This window comes from Dama dama, chromosome X, assembly GCF_033118175.1.
Source record: "Dama dama isolate Ldn47 chromosome X, ASM3311817v1, whole genome shotgun sequence".
Classification (NCBI taxonomy): domain Eukaryota; kingdom Metazoa; phylum Chordata; class Mammalia; order Artiodactyla; family Cervidae; genus Dama; species Dama dama.
In genome coordinates this window covers 151113625-151128081 of record NC_083714.1, presented here as the reverse complement: position 1 = coordinate 151128081, position 14457 = coordinate 151113625, and positions in this window count along the sequence as shown.

The following is a 14457-nucleotide window of genomic DNA, read 5'->3' as shown; positions in this document are numbered from 1 at the left end:
AGACCTCCTATCAACTGAAGTCCAAAAGGCGAGCTGAACCCACCTAAGCTCCTCTTATCTTTCTCTGTTTGACTTACTTTGTATGGTCATCTCTAGGTGCATCCATGTTGACAAAATAGCATTGTTTCATTCTTTCTTATGGTTAATATTCTATTGTATGTATAAAATATCTTTCTTTATCCATTCACCTATGTATGGACATTTAAGGTTGTTTCCATTTCTTTGCTACTGTACTTGGTACTACTATAAACACTGCTGTGCGTGTCTCTTTCCTGATGGGAGTTTTCATCTTTACTAGGATATATGCCCAGTAGTGGGGTTGCTGGATCATATGCTAACTCTATTTTTAGTTTGTTTCAAAAGCTGCATACTGGGGAGGGAGATGGGCAGGAGGTTCTAAAAGGAGGGGACATATGTGTACATATGGCTGATTCATGTTGAGGTTGGACAGAAAACAACAAAATTCTGTAAAGCAACTATCCATCAATAAGAAAATAAAAATTAATTTTAAAAGAACTGCTTACTGTTTCAATAGTGACAGCATCAGTTTCTTGACTTTCATGTATCGGATGTTGTTAATCTTGCTGCAGTGCATGGTCGACTTACACGTGTTTTCCAAAGTCTGTGTTTCTTTATCGTTTAAAGCACTTTGAGCTGTATTTAACTGTTGCTGTTTTCTTCCTGAGAGTGTTCTGGATTTTCTTTTTCACTTTTTTTCTTTTTCGGATGAATCACCCCTGACATGGTCAAGGGTAGGTCTCATGTTGATTCCAGCGGCCTTGTGTATATCATATATCCATCAGCGATAGTTTGAAGGCTGCCATTACAGAGAAAACCCTCGACGCTGCAAGGCTTTATGATTCCCTCCTCTTTTGGGATGGCCTGCCCCATCTGAGAGTTTTTGTCAGGCCCGGTTGTACAGTAGAGTAGAACGAGCCAGAGGATGCCACAAAACCCGGTGTCTCCTCACTCTTGGATTTTTGAAGTAAATCTTCCTATTCTCTTTAAGTTGAAGACAAGGGGAGCTGGTGGTACGTGTACAGATTCCTGTTCCGTGACACTGAGACTACTCTATGTATTCAGCTGTGCTTGTTTTCACCTACATATTATTAGAAGGTGTTTCGACTACCACTCTTGCTGCAATAGCTTTACGTGGATTCTGTATTTTACATGTATCTGTGGGAAGAAATTAATGCCAAACTACAGATGTTTCCCTTCCATCCACCACGGTCCACCCATAGGTTTTTTGCCAGGTTGGATGTCCATGTCACCTTTGTGTGGGTGCTCACTGCAGTGGATTTTTGTATCCCACCTCTCTGTTGCATCACCTGATGTTTCTTGAATCGAACCTCCTTCACTCAGTGGGATGATCTCTGGGTTTATCTATCTCTGAAGTTGCCCTCCTTTCAGATTTCAATCCTTGATTCAAATTCATTCTAGACCTGTATCAATTTCCTTATACATTCCTCTGTGCAGGTATGCTATCTTAACTTTCATCTCTTTGATGTTTTGAATGGTTTCCATGGGACCTGGTTTGGGGTGTGTGGTGTTCGAAATCTGTTCATTTCTGAACTACTCCAGGAGAGGACCTGGTTTATCATACTGTCTCTGCCAATTTGTTTATTTATTTATTTGTCTTTCATGGGAGTGCACTTTTCTAATCATGCTCATAGTGCCTCTTATCAGGTCCATCCCACCAGTAACCTAAAGTGTCCACTGCACTAATGCTATTCTACCACTGATTCCACGTACAGCTTTAGACAGTGGCCTTTTTTCGTGCTGAGGCAGAGGTGATCATATCCTCAAGAGCTTAGATGTTCGTATCTCTTAGATTTCATCCTATGTGCACATTGTCATCAGCTTTTTTCATGAGGCACGGAATTGTGTTTACCCGTTCATATCCTCTACCTGTTAGCTTCCCCTGTGTTTATTTTTTCGCCTATGTGAGCCCTGGTAATTTGTATAGAGTGGGTATGGGTTAGAGCTCAGCACCGTTGTGAACCCTGGGTCCATCAGCATTCGAAGGTTGCCGTTATAGAGAATGTCCAAGAGGCCGCAGCATTTCTTCATTCCCTCCTCTTGTTGCTATGGTAACAGCCCCCTCTGAGGTTCTCCCAGGCCTGGTTGTAAATGAGAGGAAAAGGAGACCCTGGAAGTCACCAAAAGCTTTTGACTCTTTAGCCTTTGAGGTTTTTTCTTTAAGTGAAACTTTTATTTCTCATTTAAGACAATTTACACCGTTGTAGTTGTTGCAGGGAACCAGCTTCTCCTTCCGTTCCAGAGATAACTGGAGGTGTTCAGCTGTGGTTACTGTCACAGCTGTTTTTAGAAACTGTTGAGCACATTTCTCTTGATGCAAGAAGTCCATATGGATTATGAATTGCATAGGCATTTGTGGGGATAAATTTATTCCAGCCTTCACCTTTCAGGCTCTCACCCACCAACACCTTTTGCTAACCGTAATTTTCTTACCAGGAGTGCAAGTCCATTTCACTTTTTTTTTTTTTTTTTTTTTCACTCTTCGCCGTCAATGTTTTCTTTTTAATCCCCTCTCGAAGGTATATGATATGATATCTCTTTAATCTGCCCTTCTTTACTTACTGTGATTAACTCTAGATGTTTGCGTATCTCTGAAAATGGAATTTTTTCCAATTTCATCATTTTGGCATCATATTTCATTGTGTATCTCTGTCACATTTCTTTCTCTTTTCATCTGCACGCAACAATTCTCTTTCCCTTCATCTCTTGGTCGTTGTGAATGCTGCTGCAGTGCATGCAACAGACAACACAGAAATACAAAGGATCACAAGAGACTACTATCAGCAGCTATATGAAAATAAAATGGAAAACTTGGAAGAAATGGACGAATTCTTAGAAAAGTATAACCTTCCAAAACTGAGCCAGGAAGAAATAGAAAATCTTACTAGACCAATCAAAAGCATGGAAATTGAAACTGCAATGAAAAATCTTTGAGCAAACAAAAGCCAAGGACCAGTTGGCTTCACAGGTGAATCCACCAAACAATTAAGGGCTAACACCTATCCTACTCAAACTCTTCCAAATTATTGCACAAGGTAAACCCCCAAAATCAATTGATGAGGCCCCCTTCACCCTAATCCCAAAACCAGCCAAAGATGCCGCCAGAAAAGAAAACTACAGGCCAAGATCACTGATGAACATATGTGAAAAATGTTCAACAAATTCTAGCAAACAGAATCCAACGACATCTTCAAAAAGTTAGACATCATGACCAAGTGGGTTTATTCAAGAAAGCTCCATGTGGAACAAGGTCAAGTGTATTCACTGTGTTCTCATAGCCTGAAGACAAGGGTTTCCGACTGGAGAACAGAAAACAGAGGAGAGCTCCTGGAACGCGGAGAAAAAGAGGCGGGATGGGAAAGGATTCTGTCGGCTGGTAGAGAATTAAGTGGTCTTCGAGGTGCATTAAGACCACATTGCAGGAGGAACGTGGAATGATTCTCGCTTCCACAGACACTTAAACACAACCTAGTTGTCATGGAGGGAGTTTAGGCAAGATATGAAAAGCTAGATAATGGTGAAAGCTGAGAGAGAACAGAATGAATGCCCGAGGAGTGTGGCTGTGGGGCAAGGTTTGGAGGAGATGCACTCTGCGTGCTGTGTGACCCATCAGAGTTGACATAGAGATGAGGGTGGCAGATGAGTTTGGAGTCGTCTTTAGGGCATTACAAATGCCTCATTTCTCCCAGCAAATCATCTGACTTGCTCCCCATCCTCCGCTAAACATGTCAGAGTGGGGCTTTGTGATGTCAAAGCTCACCCAGGGCCACCATTGGCTGGGGAAGAGACTTGCTGACCTCATAAAGCATGAGGGTGAGGCTCCATGGGGACGGGTATATATAGGGGAGCTCAGGGGCTCTGAGCAGACCACTGTGAGTCCTCCAAATGACTGAGGTGACTAGGAAGCCACAAGGCTCCAGAGTAGTTATGGAACACACACCTCCTCTTACCCAGGAGAAGATGAAGACCTCCTATCAACTGAGGTCCAGAAAAAATGTCTAGGTGAGCTGAACCCAACCAAACTCTCTTGCCCATTGGCCCCACGCCAAAAGATCCCCTCCCCTGTCCTTGCATGGCACATAACCCTTCCCTGCCCACACCTCTTCTCCTGAAGCCATCGTTCCCACCTGTCTTCACACTCTTCCCTAAACCAGTGCCATTCTTTACTCCCCCTCTTCTTTTCTCTAGGTGGCCAGGGTAAGCGTGAGGGTGAATAATCCCATTCCGGCAAAGCTGCCTAAGAAAACTCAGAAACCTCCCACCACCACAACGCTTCAGAAAATCAGATGCTCAAAGCTCTTTAGCCAGAGTTCCAAGGCAAATGAACAGCTGAATCAGAAGGAACCAGAGGAGGTCCCAGAGACCACAGCAACCCCTGCCATTCCAGCCACTCAGAACGAACCAGAGGAGGTCCCAGAGACCACAGAGACCCCTGCCATTCCAGTTAATCAGAACGAAACAGAGGAGGTCCCAGAGGCCATGGAGACCTGGGGCATGGCTATAGAGACTTCAGAAATGCTCGGGGGTCTCGCCGCTGAGTACCGGCAAACAGGACAGATGCTGAATATTCTAGCAACTGCATACATTGATAACGAAAATAAAATCAACCTGATGTGAAATTATGTTTGTCTCTGAGTTCTCTGATAGTGGGGGCAGAGAGGGCAGGGAAGGGATAAGTGTGTGAGGAGGGAGGGAGATGGTTTCTGTGGAGTTGTAGATGGGACCAGAAGGTCCAGGTCGCCAGAAAGTAGGGTGAAGAACTGGTTCCAGACTGAGCTTCAAAGACACACTTCCCACGGGAGAAGCAAAGAGGACTTGGTGTTTCTCTGTGTGAGTGCAGAGATGGATACTTAGCTGGGGAGCTGTGTGGTGTGTGGGGGGCCGTGCCATTTGCTAAAAAGGCATACAAAGGAGCTGCCCCATCAAAAGAATGGAATATTGGCATTTGCAGCAACATGGAAGGTAGAATATTGAGTCAAATAACTCACAGAGATAGACAAACACTGTATGATATGACTTATAGAATCTAAACATACCACAAAGTAGAGAATATGATAAAAATGGAGGCGCGCAGATATAGAGAAGCATCTACTGGTTACCAGCGGGGAGGGGAAGAGGGAGGGGCAATAGAGAGGTGCGGCAGTGGGAGGCACACAGTGTTAGTTAGGTGGAAGATGAGCTCAGGGAGGCATTGTACAACATGGGGAATAGAGCCAGGACTTTGCCATAACTATAAATGGAAAGCAAGCTTTAACAGTGGTATAATAAGAAAGAAAAGGAAAGAAAGTGGGGGGAGGAAGGAGGGAAGAAAAGAAGGAAAAGAATGGCTTTTTTGGAGGTCAAGCAGCCAATACTGATTAGGCCCTTTTTAGCAAAGGAATGTATTTTATTTTATTTTGTTTATTTTAATTGGTGGGTAATTACTTTACAATATTGTGGTGGTTTTTGCCATACATTAACATGATTCAGCCATGAGTGTACATGTGTTCCCCATCCTGATCCGCTCTCCCGACCTCCCTCCCAATCCCGTCCCTCTGGGTCATCTCAGTGCACTAGCCCTGAGCACCCTGTCTTATGCATCAAACATGGACTGGCTATCTCTTTCACATATGAGAATATACATGTTTCAATGCTATTCTCTCAGATCATCCCACCCTCGCCATCTCCCACAGACTCCAAAAGGCTGTTCTGTAAATCTGTGTCTCTTTTGCTGTCTCCCATATAGGGTTATCATTACCATCTTTCTAAATTCCATATATATGCCTTAGTAAAGTGTCTTGGTGTTTTTCTTTCTGACTTACTTCACTCTGTATAATAGGCTCCAGTTTCACCTACCTCATTAGAACGGATTCAAAAGTGTTTGTTTTAATGGCTGAGCAATATTCCATTGTGCCTATGTACCACATCTTTCTTTCCCATTTGCCTGCTGATGGACATCTGGGTTACTTCCATACCCAGGCTATTGTAAACAGTGCTGTGGTGAACATTGTGGCACACGTGTCATTTTCACTTCTGGGTGAATCACGATTTGAATGAGGAGAAACCATGATGACTATTAGCCTGTTAGTGGGAAACCCTGCACATGAGTTTGGTTGAAGGACTGGGACCAAAGTTGGTAATGGTTGTTTCCAACCTTCTGAGGGTGCACAGATGGACATGTGGGGTGCTGCCCTGCTGGGGGACATCACTGGTTGCTCTGTTCTCATCAGCAACAGAGGATCTTCTTTCCTTCCTTTCATTTCCCTTGTTTCCCTTTCTCCCTCTTTCCTCCCTACCTGCCTTTCTTTCACAAATATTCCATGTGCTGTGCTGTGCTGTATTTCATTGTTCAGCCGGGTCTAACTCTTTTTGACGCCATGGACTGTAGCCCACCAGGCTCCTCTGTCCATGGGGATTTTCCAGGCCGGCATACTGGAGCAGGCTGCCATTCCCCCCTCCAGGGGATCTTCCCAACCCAGGGATTGAATCCCGGTCTCCCATGTTGCAGGTGTTTTTTTTTTTTTTTTTTTTTTCTTTACTGTCTGAGCCACCAGGAAACCCTTAAAATGGGCTTCATCTGACACTATGTTTATCATATCTGTAAGATCAAATGGGGTCTACTTTAGGATTTCCATGTCTCTCCTTACTTTGAGAACACACTAAACACAGTTTTTCCAAGTATCTTAATGTCTCTGTTTGCAATTTCTAAAATCTATGCCACTTCTGCCTGAGTTTCAGTTCTCAAGGGAATTTTAGTATGATTTTTCGTCCCTTCGTGAGATTTAATATGTTCTTAACGTGGTTTGGGCCTATTCCATACTCTTCTTGTGAATTGACTGCTCATGTCTTTAAACATGTCTTCATAAATTTAAAGGCCAGTGATACATCTTTCTTATAAAGCGTTGGCTCGTGCCTCTTGCCCATTTTTCTTTCAGGCTTTAAGATCTTTCTTCTCAAAATCGTAAGCGTCATCTTTTGGGTTTGTTTATGGCGTGCTTTTTCTACCTCTTAAAATGTTCAGCAGTGTGATGGACCCTGGGTGAGTAAGTGACAAATGGACACCAGGATGTGAACACTTCACAGGAAGCGCAGGGAGACCCACTAAGCCAACAAACTGTCTCCAGGGGTGCACCTCAGGCTTGTTGAGCCGACGAGTCAATTGGAAAAACGAGGACTGAGGTGGAGCAGACAATCCATTCCCCTTTCCTCCAGAGCCAAGCAGCTCAATGAGAGACCGTGGGAACTAGATGCACAGGACAGGATGACTCTGTGTTTTATCAAGAAGCTGGAAGCTTGTGGCAGCTGCTCATGGAAATGAATTCCACCATGGTTTTGGCTGTGAGGTCAGCTCCAAGGGAGCTTCCAGCAAGAAAACAAGATGAGAAAAGAGATTTGTGAGGGCACGTGTTGAGAAGACCCTTGCACTCAAGGCTCACACAGCTCTGGGCAAGCTCCACCGCTTGCTGGGAATACTAATCAGCTGCAGGTGGTCATTTCCTGCATGGGATCCCCCAGCACAACCTGAAACAAGCATTTCTCTGCCCCATCCCCATCACCCTGTTGAAATGCAAGCCGGGGTAGTACTCCTAGGGAGGTGACCCTGAGTCCTAAACTTGAAACGAGACAGCTCCGTGTGGAGCAAGGGCAAGTGTATTCAATGCGTTCTCATAGCCTGAAGACAAGGGTTTCCGACTGGACACCAGAAAACAGAGGCGAGTTCCGGGAACACTGAGACAAGGAGGCGGGATGGAAAGGTTTCTGTCGGCTGGCCTAGAATTCAATCGGCTTCACGGTGCGTTAAGACCACACTGCAGAGGGAACGTGCAATGATGCTCCCTTCCACAGACACTTAAACACAGCCTAGTTGTCGTGGAGGGATTTCAGGCAAGATATTCAAAACTAGATAAAGGTGAAAGGTGAGAGAGAACAGAATGAATGCCCGAGGAGTGTGGCTGTGGGGAAGGTTTGTAGGAGATGCAGTCTGCCTGCCGTGTGACCCATGAGCTGACGTGGAGAGATGAGGGTGGCAGGTGAGTTTGGAGGCCTCTTTAGGGGAATTACAAATGCCTCATTTCTCCCACAAAATCATCTGAGTTGCTCCCCATCCTCCGCTAGACATGTCAGGATGGGTCTTTGTCATGTCAAGTCTCACCCGGGGCCACCATTGGCTGGGGAAGAGACGTGCTGATCTCATAAACCTTAACGGTGTGGCCCCCTGAAGATGGGTATATATAAGGGTGCTCAGGGGCTCTGGGGCAGACTACTGGGAGCCTTCAGAATGACTAAGGTCACTGGGAAGCCACAAGGCTTAGAGCAGTTACGTAACAACCATCTCCATATACCCAGGGGGAAAAGATGAAGACCTCCTATCAACTGAAGTCCAAAAGGTGAGCTGAACCCACCTAAGCTCCTCTTATCTTTCTCTGTTTGACTTACTTTGTATGGTCATCTCTAGGTGCATCCATGTTGACAAAATAGCATTGTTTCATTCTTTCTTATGGTTAATATTCCATTGTATGTATAAAATATCTTTCTTTATCCATTCACCTATGTATGGGCATTTAAGGTTGTTTCCATTTCTTTGCTACTGTACTTGGTACTACTATAAACACTGCTGTGCGTGTCTCTTTCCTGATGGGAGTTTTCATCTTTACTAGGATATATGCCCAGTAGTGGGGTTGCTGGATCATATGCTAACTCTATTTTTAGTTTGTTTCAAAAGCTGCATACTGGGGAGGGAGATGGGCAGGAGGTTCTAAAAGGAGGGGACATATGTGTACATATGGCTGATTCATGTTGAGGTTGGACAGAAAACAACAAAATTCTGTAAAGCAACTATCCATCAATAAGAAAATAAAAATTAATTTTAAAAGAACTGCTTACTGTTTCAATAGTGACAGCATCAGTTTCTTGACTTTCATGTATCGGATGTTGTTAATCTTGCTGCAGTGCATGGTCGACTTACACGTGTTTTCCAAAGTCTGTGTTTCTTTATCGTTTAAAGCACTTTGAGCTGTATTTAACTGTTGCTGTTTTCTTCCTGAGAGTGTTCTGGATTTTCTTTTTCACTTTTTTTCTTTTTCGGATGAATCACCCCTGACATGGTCAAGGGTAGGTCTCATGTTGAGTCCAGCGGCCTTGTGTATATCATATATCCATCAGCGATAGTTTGAAGGCTGCCATTACAGAGAAAACCCTCGACGCTGCAAGGCTTTATGATTCCCTCCTCTTTTGGGATGGCCTGCCCCATCTGAGAGTTTTTGTCAGGCCCGGTTGTACAGTAGAGTAGAACGAGCCAGAGGATGCCACAAAACCCGGTGTCTCCTCACTCTTGGATTTTTGAAGTAAATCTTCCTATTCTCTTTAAGTTGAAGACAAGGGGAGCTGGTGGTACGTGTACAGATTCCTGTTCCGTGACACTGAGACTACTCTATGTATTCAGCTGTGCTTGTTTTCACCTACATATTATTAGAAGGTGTTTCGACTACCACTCTTGCTGCAATAGCTTTACGTGGATTCTGTATTTTATATGTATCTGTGGGAAGAAATTAATGCCAAACTACAGATGTTTCCCTTCCATCCACCACGGTCCACCCATAGGTTTTTTGCCAGGTTGGATGTCCATGTCACCTTTGTGTGGGTGCTCACTGCAGTGGATTTTTGTATCCCACCTCTCTGTTGCATCACCTGATGTTTCTTGAATCGAACCTCCTTCACTCAGTGGGATGATCTCTGGGTTTATCTATCTCTGAAGTTGTCCTCCTTTCAGATTTCAATCCTTGATTCAAATTCATTCTAGACCTGTATCAATTTCCTTATACATTCCTCTGTGCAGGTATGCTATCTTAACTTTCATCTCTTTGATGTTTTGAATGGTTTCCATGGGACCTGGTTTGGGGTGTGTGGTGTTCGAAATCTGTTCATTTCTGAACTACTCCAGGAGAGGACTTGGTTTATCATACTGTCTCTGCCTCTTTGTTTATTTATTTATTTGTCTTTCATGGGAGTGCCCTTTTCTAATCATGCTCATAGTGCCTCTTATCAGGTCCATCCCACCAGTAACCTAAAGTGTCCACTGTACTAATGCTATTCTACCACTGATTCCATGTGCAGCTTTAGACAGTGGCCTTTTTTCGTGCTGAGGCGGAGGTGATCATATCCTCAAGAGCTTAGATGTTCGTATCTCTTAGATTTCATCCTATGTGCACATTGTCATCAGCTTTTTTCATGAGGCACGGAATTGTGTTTACCCGTTCATATCCTCTACCTGTTAGCTTCCCCTGTGTTTATTTTTTCTCCTATGTGAGCCCTGGCAATTTGTAAAGAGTGGGTATGGGTTAGAGCTCAACACCGTTGTGAACACTGGGTCCATCAGCATTCGAAGGTTGCCGTTATAGAAAATGTCCGCAAGGCGGCAGCATTTCTTCATTCCCTCCTCTTGTAGCTATGGTAACAGCCCCCTCTGAGGTTCTCCCAGGCCTGGTTGTAAATGAGAGGAAAAGGAGACCCTGGAAGTCACCAAAAGCTTTTGTCTCTTTAGCCTTTGAGGTTTTTTCTTTAAGTGAAACTTTTATTTCTCATTTAAGACAATTTACACCGTTGTAGTTGTTGCAGGGAACCAGTTTCTCCTTCCGTTCCAGAGATACCTGGAGGTGTTCAGCTGTGGTTACTGTCACAGCTGTTTTTAGAAACTGTTGAGCACATTTCTCTTGATGCAAGAAGTCCATATGGATTATGAATTGCATAGGCATTTGTGGGGATAAATTTATTCCAGCCTTCACCTTTCAGGCTCTCACCCACCAACACCATTTGCTAACCATAATTTTCTTACCAGGAGTGCAAGTCCATTTCACTTTTTTTTTTTTTTTTCACTCTTCGCCGTCAATGTTTTCCTTTTAATCCCCTCTCGAAGGTATATGATATGACATCTCTTTAATCTGCCCTTCTTTACTTACTGTGATTAACTCTAGATGTTTGCGTATCTCTGAAAATGGAATTTTTTCCAATTTCATCATTTTGGCATCATATTTCATTGTGTATCTCTGTCACATTTCTTTCTCTTTTCATCTGCACCCAACAATTCTCTTTCCCTTCATCTCTTGGTCGTTGTGAATGCTGCTGCAGTGCATGTAACAGACAACACAGAAATACAAAGGATCACAAGAGACTACTATCAGCAGCTATATGAAAATAAAATGGAAAACTTGGAAGAAATGGACGAATTCTTAGAAAAGTATAACCTTCCAAAACTGAGCCAGGAAGAAATAGAAAATCTTACTAGACCAATCAAAAGCATGGAAATTGAAACTGCAATGAAAAATCTTTGAACAAACAAAAGCCACGGACCAGTTGGCTTCACAGGTGAATCCACCAAACAATTAAGGGATAACGCCTATCCTACTCAAACTCTTCCAAATTATTGCACAAGGTAAACCCCCAAAATCAATTGATGAGGCCCCCTTCACCCTAATCCCAAAACCAGCCAAAGATGCCGCCAGAAAAGAAAACTACAGGCCAAGATCACTGATGAACATATGTGAAAAATGTTCAAAAAATTCTAGCAAACAGAATCCAACGACATATTCAAAAAGTTAGACATCATGACCAAGAGGGTTTATTCAAGAAAGCTCCATGTGGAACAAGGTCAAGTGTATTCACTGTGTTCTCATAGCCTGAAGACAAGGGTTTCCGACTGGAGAACAGAAAACAGAGGAGAGCTCCTTGAACGCGGAGAAAAAGAGGCGGGATGGGAAAGGATTCTGTCGGCTGGTAGAGAATTAAGTGGTCTTCGAGGTGCATTAAGACCACATTGCAGGAGGAACGTGGAATGATTCTCGCTTCCACAGACACTTAAACACAACCTAGTTGTCATGGAGGGAGTTTAGGCAAGATATGAAAAGCTAGATAATGGTGAAAGCTGAGAGAGAACAGAATGAATGCCCGAGGAGTGTGGCTGTGGGGCAAGGTTTGGAGGAGACGCACTCTGCGTGCTGTGTGACCCATCAGAGTTGACATAGAGATGAGGGTGGCAGATGAGTTTGGAGTCGTCTTTAGGGCATTACAAATGCCTCATTTCTCCCAGCAAATCATCTGACTTGCTCCCCATCCTCCGCTAAACATGTCAGAGTGGGGCTTTGTGATGTCAAAGCTCACCCAGGGCCACCATTGGCTGGGGAAGAGACTTGCTGACCTCATAAATCATGAGGGTGAGGCTCCATGGGGACGGGTATATATAGGGGAGCTCAGGGACTCTGAGCAGACCACTGTGAGTCCTCCAAATGACTGAGGTGACTAGGAAGCCACAAGGCTCCAGAGTAGTTATGGAACACACACCTCCTCTTACCCAGGAGAAGATGAAGACCTCCTATCAACTGAGGTCCAGAAAAAATGTCTAGGTGAGCTGAACCCAACCAAACTCTCTTGCCCATTGGCCCCACGCCAAAAGATCCCCTCCCCTGTCCTTGCCTGGCACATAACCCTTCCCTGCCCACACCTCTTCTCCTGAAGCCATCGTTCCCACCTGTCTTCACACTCTTCCCTAAACCAGTGCCATTCTTTACTCCCCCTCTTCTTTTCTCTAGGTGGCCAGGGTAAGCGTGAGGGTGAATAATCCCATTCCGGCAAAGCTGCCTAAGAAAACTCAGAAACCTCCCACCACCACAACGCTTCAGAAAATCAGATGCTCAAAGCTCTTTAGCCAGAGTTCCAAGGCAAATGAACAGCTGAATCAGAAGGAACCAGAGGAGGTCCCAGAGACCACAGCAACCCCTGCCATTCCAGCCACTCAGAACGAACCAGAGGAGGTCCCAGAGACCACAGAGACCCCTGCCATTCCAGTTAATCAGAACGAAACAGAGGAGGTCCCAGAGGCCATGGAGACCTGGGGCATGGCTATAGAGACTTCAGAAATGCTCGGGGGTCTCGCCGCTGAGTACTGGCCAACAGGACAGATGCTGAATATTCTAGCAACTGCATACATTGATAACGAAAATAAAATCAACCTGATGTGAAATTATGTTTGTCTCTGAGTTCTCTGATAGTGGGGGCAGAGAGGGCAGGGAAGGGATAAGTGTGTGAGGAGGGAGGGAGATGATTTCTGTGGAGTTGTAGATGGGACCAGAAGGTCCAGGTCGCCAGAAAGTAGGGTGAAGAACTGGTTCCAGACTGAGCTTCAAAGACACACTTCCCACGGGAGAAGCAAAGAGGACTTGGTGTTTCTCTGTGTGAGTGCAGAGATGCATACTTAGCTGGGGAGCTGTGTGGTGTGTGGGGGGCCGTGCCATTTGCTAAAAAGGCATACAAAGGAGCTGCCCCATCAAAAGAATGGAATATTGGCATTTGCAGCAACATGGAAGGTAGAATATTGAGTCAAATAACTCACAGAGATAGACAAACACTGTATGATATGACTTATAGAATCTAAACATACCACAAAGTAGAGAATATGATAAAAATGGAGGCGTGCAGATATAGAGAAGCATCTACTGGTTACCAGCGGGGAGGGGAAGAGGAAGGGGCAATAGAGAGGTGGGGGAGTGGGAGGCACGGAGTGTTAGTTAGGTGGAAGATGAGCTCAGGGATGCATTGTACAACACGGGGAATAGAGCCAGGAATTTGCCATAACTATAAATGGAAAGCAAGCTTTAACAGTGGTATAATAAGAAAGAAAAGGAAAGAAAGTGGGGGGAGGAAGGAGGGAAGAAAAGAAGGAAAAGAATGGCTTTTTTGGAGGTCAAGCAGCCAATACTGATTAGGCCCTTTTTAGCAAAGGAATGTATTTTATTTTATTTTGTTTATTTTAATTGGTGGGTAATTACTTTACAATATTGTGGTGGTTTTTGCCATACATTAACATGAATCAGCCATGAGTGTACATGTGTTCCCCATCCTGATCCGCTCTCCCGACCTCCCTCCCAATCCCGTCCCTCTGGGTCATCTCAGTGCACTAGCCCTGAGCACCCTGTCTTATGCATCAAACATGGACTGGCTATCTCTTTCACATATGAGAATATACATGTTTCAATGCTATTCTCTCAGATCATCCCACCCTCGCCATCTCCCACAGACTCCAAAAGGCTGTTCTGTAAATCTGTGTCTCTTTTGCTGTCTCCCATATAGGGTTATCATTACCATCTTTCTAAATTCCATATATATGCCTTAGTAAAGTGTCTTGGTGTTTTTCTTTCTGACTTACTTCACTCTGTATAATAGGCTCCAGTTTCACCTACCTCATTAGAACGGATTCAAAAGTGTTTGTTTTAATGGCTGAGCAATATTCCATTGTGCCTATGTACCACATCTTTCTTTCCCATTTGCCTGCTGATGGACATCTGGGTTACTTCCATACCCAGGCTATTGTAAACAGTGCTGTGGTGAACATTGTGGCACACGTGTCATTTTCACTTCTGGGTGAATCACGATTTGAATGAGGAGAAACCA